Below are 6,125 nucleotides of genomic sequence, written 5' to 3'. Positions count from 1 at the left end.
ATTCTGCATTTGAACTTATAACTTCCTGAACTGTGAGGAAATAAATCTTTGTTTTTTAAAGTCATCTGTTTGTATTTCTGTTACAGCAGCAGTAGGTAACCAAGACGAGGGAGCAGTTTTTCTCCACACCTCATATGTCTTTCCATGCTGAGGAACCTTCCAGGGGAGATAAGATTCCTGGCCTCTACACTTTACTGGTCATTAATGAATGTTTGCTGGATTTGTTAATTCAGTTCTACCACAGGCAGGCACTGGGAATACAGCAATAAATCAAACAAAGCCCTGGTTACTTGGCGCTTCCCTTCCAGCTAAGAGAGCCAAGCAAAAATAAATATGTATTAATGGATTTTGTGCCCATTAAAGGGCTCAAACTGAAGATACCACTTGGAGTACTTAAAGAATTCAGCTGCTAAACAAAAGGTTGGCAGTTCAAACGCACCAGCTGCTCCACGGAAGAAAGATGTGGCAGTGTGCTTTTGTAAAGACTTACAGCCTTGGAAACCCTGTAGGGCAGCTCTACTCTGTTCTATAGCATCTCTATGAGTCGGAATTGACTCGTTGGCAATGGGTTTGTATAGAACCCAAAGAAAAATGGAATTTGACTATCAAAAGACCCTAGCAGCCTCCAGGGGTGCATATGGGTGAGAATTATTGTGTCCTAGAGGTTTGGAAACCCTGGTGGCGCAGTGGTTAAGTGCTACAGCTGCTAACTAAAGGTCGGCAGTTCAAATCCACCAGGTGCTCCTTGGAAACTCTATGGGGCAGTTCTGCTGTGACCTATAGGGTCACTATGAGTCGGAATTGACTCGACAGCAATGGGCTTGTATAGAACCCAAAGAAAAATGGAATTTGACTATCAAAAGACCCTAGCAGCCTCCAGGGGTGCATATGGGTGAGAATTATTGTGTCCTAGAGGTTTGGAAACCCTGGTGGCGTAGTGGTTAAGTGCTACAGCTGCTAACTAAAGGTCGGCGGTTCAAATCCACCAGGTGCTCCTTGGAAACTCTATGGGGCAGTTCTGCTGTGACCTATAGGGTCACTATGAGTCGGAATTGACTCGACAGCAATGGGCTTGGGGTTTGGTTTTTAGAGGTACTGAGGAGTCCCTGGATTGTGCAAATGATTAACGCACTCAGTTGCTCATGGAAAGGTTAGAGGTTCAAGTCCATTCAGAGGGACCTCAGAAGAAAATCCTGGCAATCTACTTGGGAAAATGCAGCCATTGAAAATCCTGTGGAGCAAAACAAAACAAAACCAAACCCTACAGAGCACAGTTCTACTCTGATATACTCAGAATTGCCATCAGTCAGAATTGACTTGATGGCAACTGGTTAACCGGTTAGAGTATGTAATTTTTTTTTTTTATAATGCACTTTATTTTTTAGAGCAGTTTGAGGTTTATAGAAAAATTTCACAGAAAATACAAGGAGCTCCCATATTCCTTCTCCCCCTTACAAACTGTTTCTCCTTTTATTAACACCTTGCATTCCTATGGTACATTTGTTACAATTGAAGAACCAATATTGATACATAATTAACTAAAGTGCATAGTTTACCTTACGGTTCATTCTTTGTGTTGTATGGTTCTAAGAGTTTCTCTTGTGTTATAGAGTGAATTGTGTCCCCTATAACTGTGGTGAAAACCCTGGTGGTGTAGTGGTTAAGACCTACGGCTGCTAACCAAAAGGTTGGCAGTTCGAATCCCCCAGGCACTTCTTGGAGACCCTATGGGGCAGTTCTACTCTGTCCTATGGGTCGCTATGGGTCGGAATTGACTCGATGGCAGTGGGTTGGTTTCTTTTTTTTTTTTTTAAATAACTACTTTTTTTTTTTTTTTATGGTTATAATCTCATTTGGGAATGGGGTTTCTTTGTTATGTTAATAAGGCCGTATCAGTGTAGGGTGTGTCTTAAGGCAATCCTTTTCATGGTATAATAGAGCAGATTAAGTGAGCAAGCACAAATGGACTGGAAGATACATACCACATGATCGCCTAGGAACCTAGCAAGAGAAGCTGAAAAGAGAAAAGTGCCTTCCCCCCAGAGTGGATAGAAAGAGAGAGCCTTCTCCTAAAGCCAGCACCCTGAGTTCAGACTTCTGGACTCCTAAACTGTGAGAAAATAAATTTCTGTTTCTTAAAGCCATCCACCGTGGTATTTTTGTTATAGCAGCACTAGATGACTAAGACATATTCTAATGATGGATGTGTCGTGTGTCTACCATTACAGTATCATACATAATGACTTCACTGCCCTAAATACGACCTGCTTTCTACGTATTCATCCCTCTCCCTTCCCTCTGAAACCCTGGCAACCACTGATCTTTTTATTGTCTCTATCAAAAGTGGACCAGTAAGCAACATCATGATAAATGGAAAAAATATTGAAGCTGTCAAGGATTTCATTTTACTTGGATTTACAATCAATGCCCGTGGAAGCTGCAGACAAGAAATCAAGTGACGTATTGCATTGGGCAAATCTGTTGCAAAAGGCCTCTTTAAAGTATTAAAAAACAAAGATGTCACTTTGAGGACTAAGGTGCGGCTGACCCAAGCCATGGTATTTTCAATCGCCTTATAGGCATGCAAAAGCTGGATACGAATAAGAAAGACAGAAGAGGAATTGATGCCTTCAATTATGGTATTGGTAAAAAATATTGAATATAGCATGGAATGCCAGAAGAACAAATGTGTCTTGGAGAAAGTATAGCCAGAATGCTTCTTAGAAGCGAGGATAGTGAGACTTTGTCTCACATGCTTTGAGCATATTATCAGGAGGGACCAGTCCTGGAGAAGGACATCATCCTTAGTAAAATAGAGGGTCAGCAAAAAAGAGGAAGACCCTCAACAAGACAGATTGACACAGTGGCTGCAACAATGATCTCAAACATAGCAACGATTTCGAGGGTGGGGCAGGACATGGTAGGGTTTTGTTCTGTTGTACGTAGGATTGCTATGAGTTGGAACCAACTCAACAACCACAACACCATAATGTGTACAGGAGCCCAAGTGGTGCAACAGTTAAGCACTCGGCTGCTAATTGAAAATTGTCAGTTTGAATTCACTCAGCAGCTCCACGGGGGAAAGATCTGACAATCTGCTCTCATAAAGCCTAGAAAACCCTCCTGGGCAGTTCTACTCTGTCACATGGGGTCACCATGAGTTGGAATCGACTCGAAGGCACCCAACAACAATGTCAACATAATGAGTACCTCGCTGTTCATTGCCGTGGGTAACCGTGCACATAACATGTCATATGAAGCTTGCTGGGTAATGTATGCTTGTCCTAGTTGTCTTTCTGTGGATCTGTGTCCAGCTACCTTGAGGTGACCCCTGGGTGCACTGCTCATCAGGCAGAGTGTGGTGCTGTGAACTGCAGCGGACCAAGAAATGAGTAAGAGAACTTCCTGCCCTGGAAAGCTCATCAGGAAGAAGTTCAGACGAGTGACGAACACTGACTATATTAGTTCCCTTTGTGGTGGTGGTTGTTAGCTGCTGTTCAGTCAGCTCTGACTCATGGCAGCCCCATGCACAGGGGAATGCCGTGCTGCCTGGCCCTGCACCATCCCCATGATCAGTTACCTGGTGATCCACAGGGTTTCCATTGGTTGATTTTTGGACGTAGATCGCCAGGCCTTTCTTCTAGTCCATCTTAGTCTGGAAGCTCCGCTGAAACCTGCTCAACATGGTAGCAACACGCAAACTTCCACTGACAGACGGGGGTGAGTAGTGGCCGTGCATAGGTGCATTGGCTGAGAACTGAACCCAGATCTTGCACATGGAAGGTGAGAATCCTACTACTTCCCAGTGGGAGCGTGTCCTGAGATTCTGCATTTCTGATAAGCACCCAGGTGATGCAGAGGCTGGCGATCTAGAAACCACACTTTAAATATCGAGGGCCTATTTTTTTTTATTGTGTACCCACGCAGAAATGGGAGTAATGGACGAAAAGAGCAACGTGCTTCTTCACTCCGTAAAAGTGATTTTTTTTAACTAGCGTTGTTGTCTTCCAAGTCTACGATTAAGTCACTAATAGCGGTTTTAGAATTAGCCGTATTGTTTTTTAAGCACAGAGTTAAAATATCCTTTTACACTTCAGAAGTCCTTAGGTACCAAATCACAAACAGGCTTGTCAGGCCCTCGTTACGGGGCTGATGATATGGCCTTTCTAAAAATTGAGATGTTCGTCCGCATACCATAGTCAGGCTGCTCAGAGCCTTGGGTTACAGAACGATGTCTAAACCCCAGAGCCTTGCCGCATCCAGGATGAAATTGCTGCACCCAAAAGCTAGAGGAACATTGACCCACTCCTGGGTCTCAAAAATCTTTGGTTTGAAAAAAAAAACTACTCATTTTTAATTGGGGTCTCTTACCCACGAGAGCAATTCTGTAAATTCAAGGAGACTAAATTATCACGAAAAGGAGATGAATGGCGTCTCCGCTAGTGAGCTTGCGCAGACTGAGACAACACTCGGAGCTGTGTGAGTGTCATACTCCTCTCTTCGGCTGGGCAGGCTTACCTGCAAAGTGACCTTTCTGTGGCTTGGCTCTGCTATTGCTGGTGGCTGCCGCGGATTTGATCCCGGCTCACAGCGACCCCACGTATCAGAGTAGAACTGCCCCATAGGGTTTTCTAGGCTATCATTTCTATCGAAGCGTATCACCCAGTCTTTTCTCCTACAGTGCCACGGGGTGGATTTGAACAGCCAATCTTGCAGCCGAGTGCTTAAATGTTGTGTGAGCAGGGCTCCTTGGCCTGGCTCTGGGAAGGCCCTGTTTTCTTACCCTCTGTGTGATCTTAAGGAAAACCTGGTGGGGTAGTGGTTAAGTGCTACAGCTGCTAACCAAAGGGTCGGCAGTTCGAATCCACCAGGTGCTCCTTGGAAACTCTATGGGGCAGTTCTACACTGTCCTATAGGGTGGCTATGAGTCAGTACTGGGTTGGGTGTGATCTTAAATCTAAATGAAAAAAGGCAAACAAACAAACAAACCAAAAGGTCCTTCTAGGGGATGGGAGGTGACTGTGCGGGGCAAACGGTTAAGTGCTCAACGACTAACCGAAAGTTTGGCAGTTTGAACCTACCCAGAGGCGCCTCAGAAGACAGGCCTGGTGATCTGTTTCCAAAAGGTCACAACCTTGAAAACCCTGTGGAGCAGTTCTACTCTGCCCATATAGGGTCGCCATGAGTTGGAACTGACTCCATGGCAACTAACGATAGGGAATGGGATATCAGATACGAAGTGAATAAACCCAAAACCAAGCCACTTTCTGTCAAGGTGACTCCAATTCGTGACAACCCCACGTGTGTCAGAGTAGAACTCAGCGCCGTATGGTTTTCAGTAGCTGAGTTTTTGGAATTAGATCACCAAGGCTTTCTTTCAAGGTGCCTCTGGGTAGACTTGAACCTCCAACATTTCAGTTAGCAGCTTGGTGCTTAGCCATTTGCACCTCCCAGGGATATGAGATGAGTAAACAAACAAAAAACCGAACCTTTTGCCATTGAGTCTATTCTGACTCGTAGAGGCTCTGAAAGAGAGAATAGAACTGCTCCCTAGGTTACCAAGGCTGTAATCTTTTTTAAATTTTTATTCTACTTTTAGTGGAGGTTTACAGAGCAAACCAGCTTCTCATTAAACAATTAATACACATATTGTTCTGTGACATTGGTTGCCAACCCCACAACATGTCAACACTCTCCCCTTCTTGACTGGCGGTTCCCCATTACCACCTTTCCTGTCCCTTCCTGCCTTCTCATCCATCCCCCTGGGCTGGTGTGCCTATTTAGTCTCACTTGATTTATGGGCCTGACTAATCTTTGGCTGAAGGGTGAAACTCAGGAGTGACTTTATTACTCAGCTAAAAGGGTGTCCGGGGGCCATACTCTCAGGGTTTCTCCGGTCTCTGTCAGGCCAGCAAGTCTGGTCTTTTTTTTGTGAGTTAGAATTTTGTTCTACATTTTTATCCAGCTCTGTCCAAGACCCTCAATTGTGATCCCTGTCGGAGCAGTCACTGGTGATAGCTGGGTACCACGTAGTTGTGCTGGACTCCGTCTGGTAGAGGCTGTGGTAGTTGTGGTCTGTTAGTCCTTTGGACTAATCTTTCCCTTTTGTCTTTTGTTTTCTTCAT

Source organism: Loxodonta africana, chromosome 5, assembly GCF_030014295.1.
Source record: "Loxodonta africana isolate mLoxAfr1 chromosome 5, mLoxAfr1.hap2, whole genome shotgun sequence".
Classification (NCBI taxonomy): domain Eukaryota; kingdom Metazoa; phylum Chordata; class Mammalia; order Proboscidea; family Elephantidae; genus Loxodonta; species Loxodonta africana.
Note: the sequence above shows the minus strand (reverse complement) of the source record.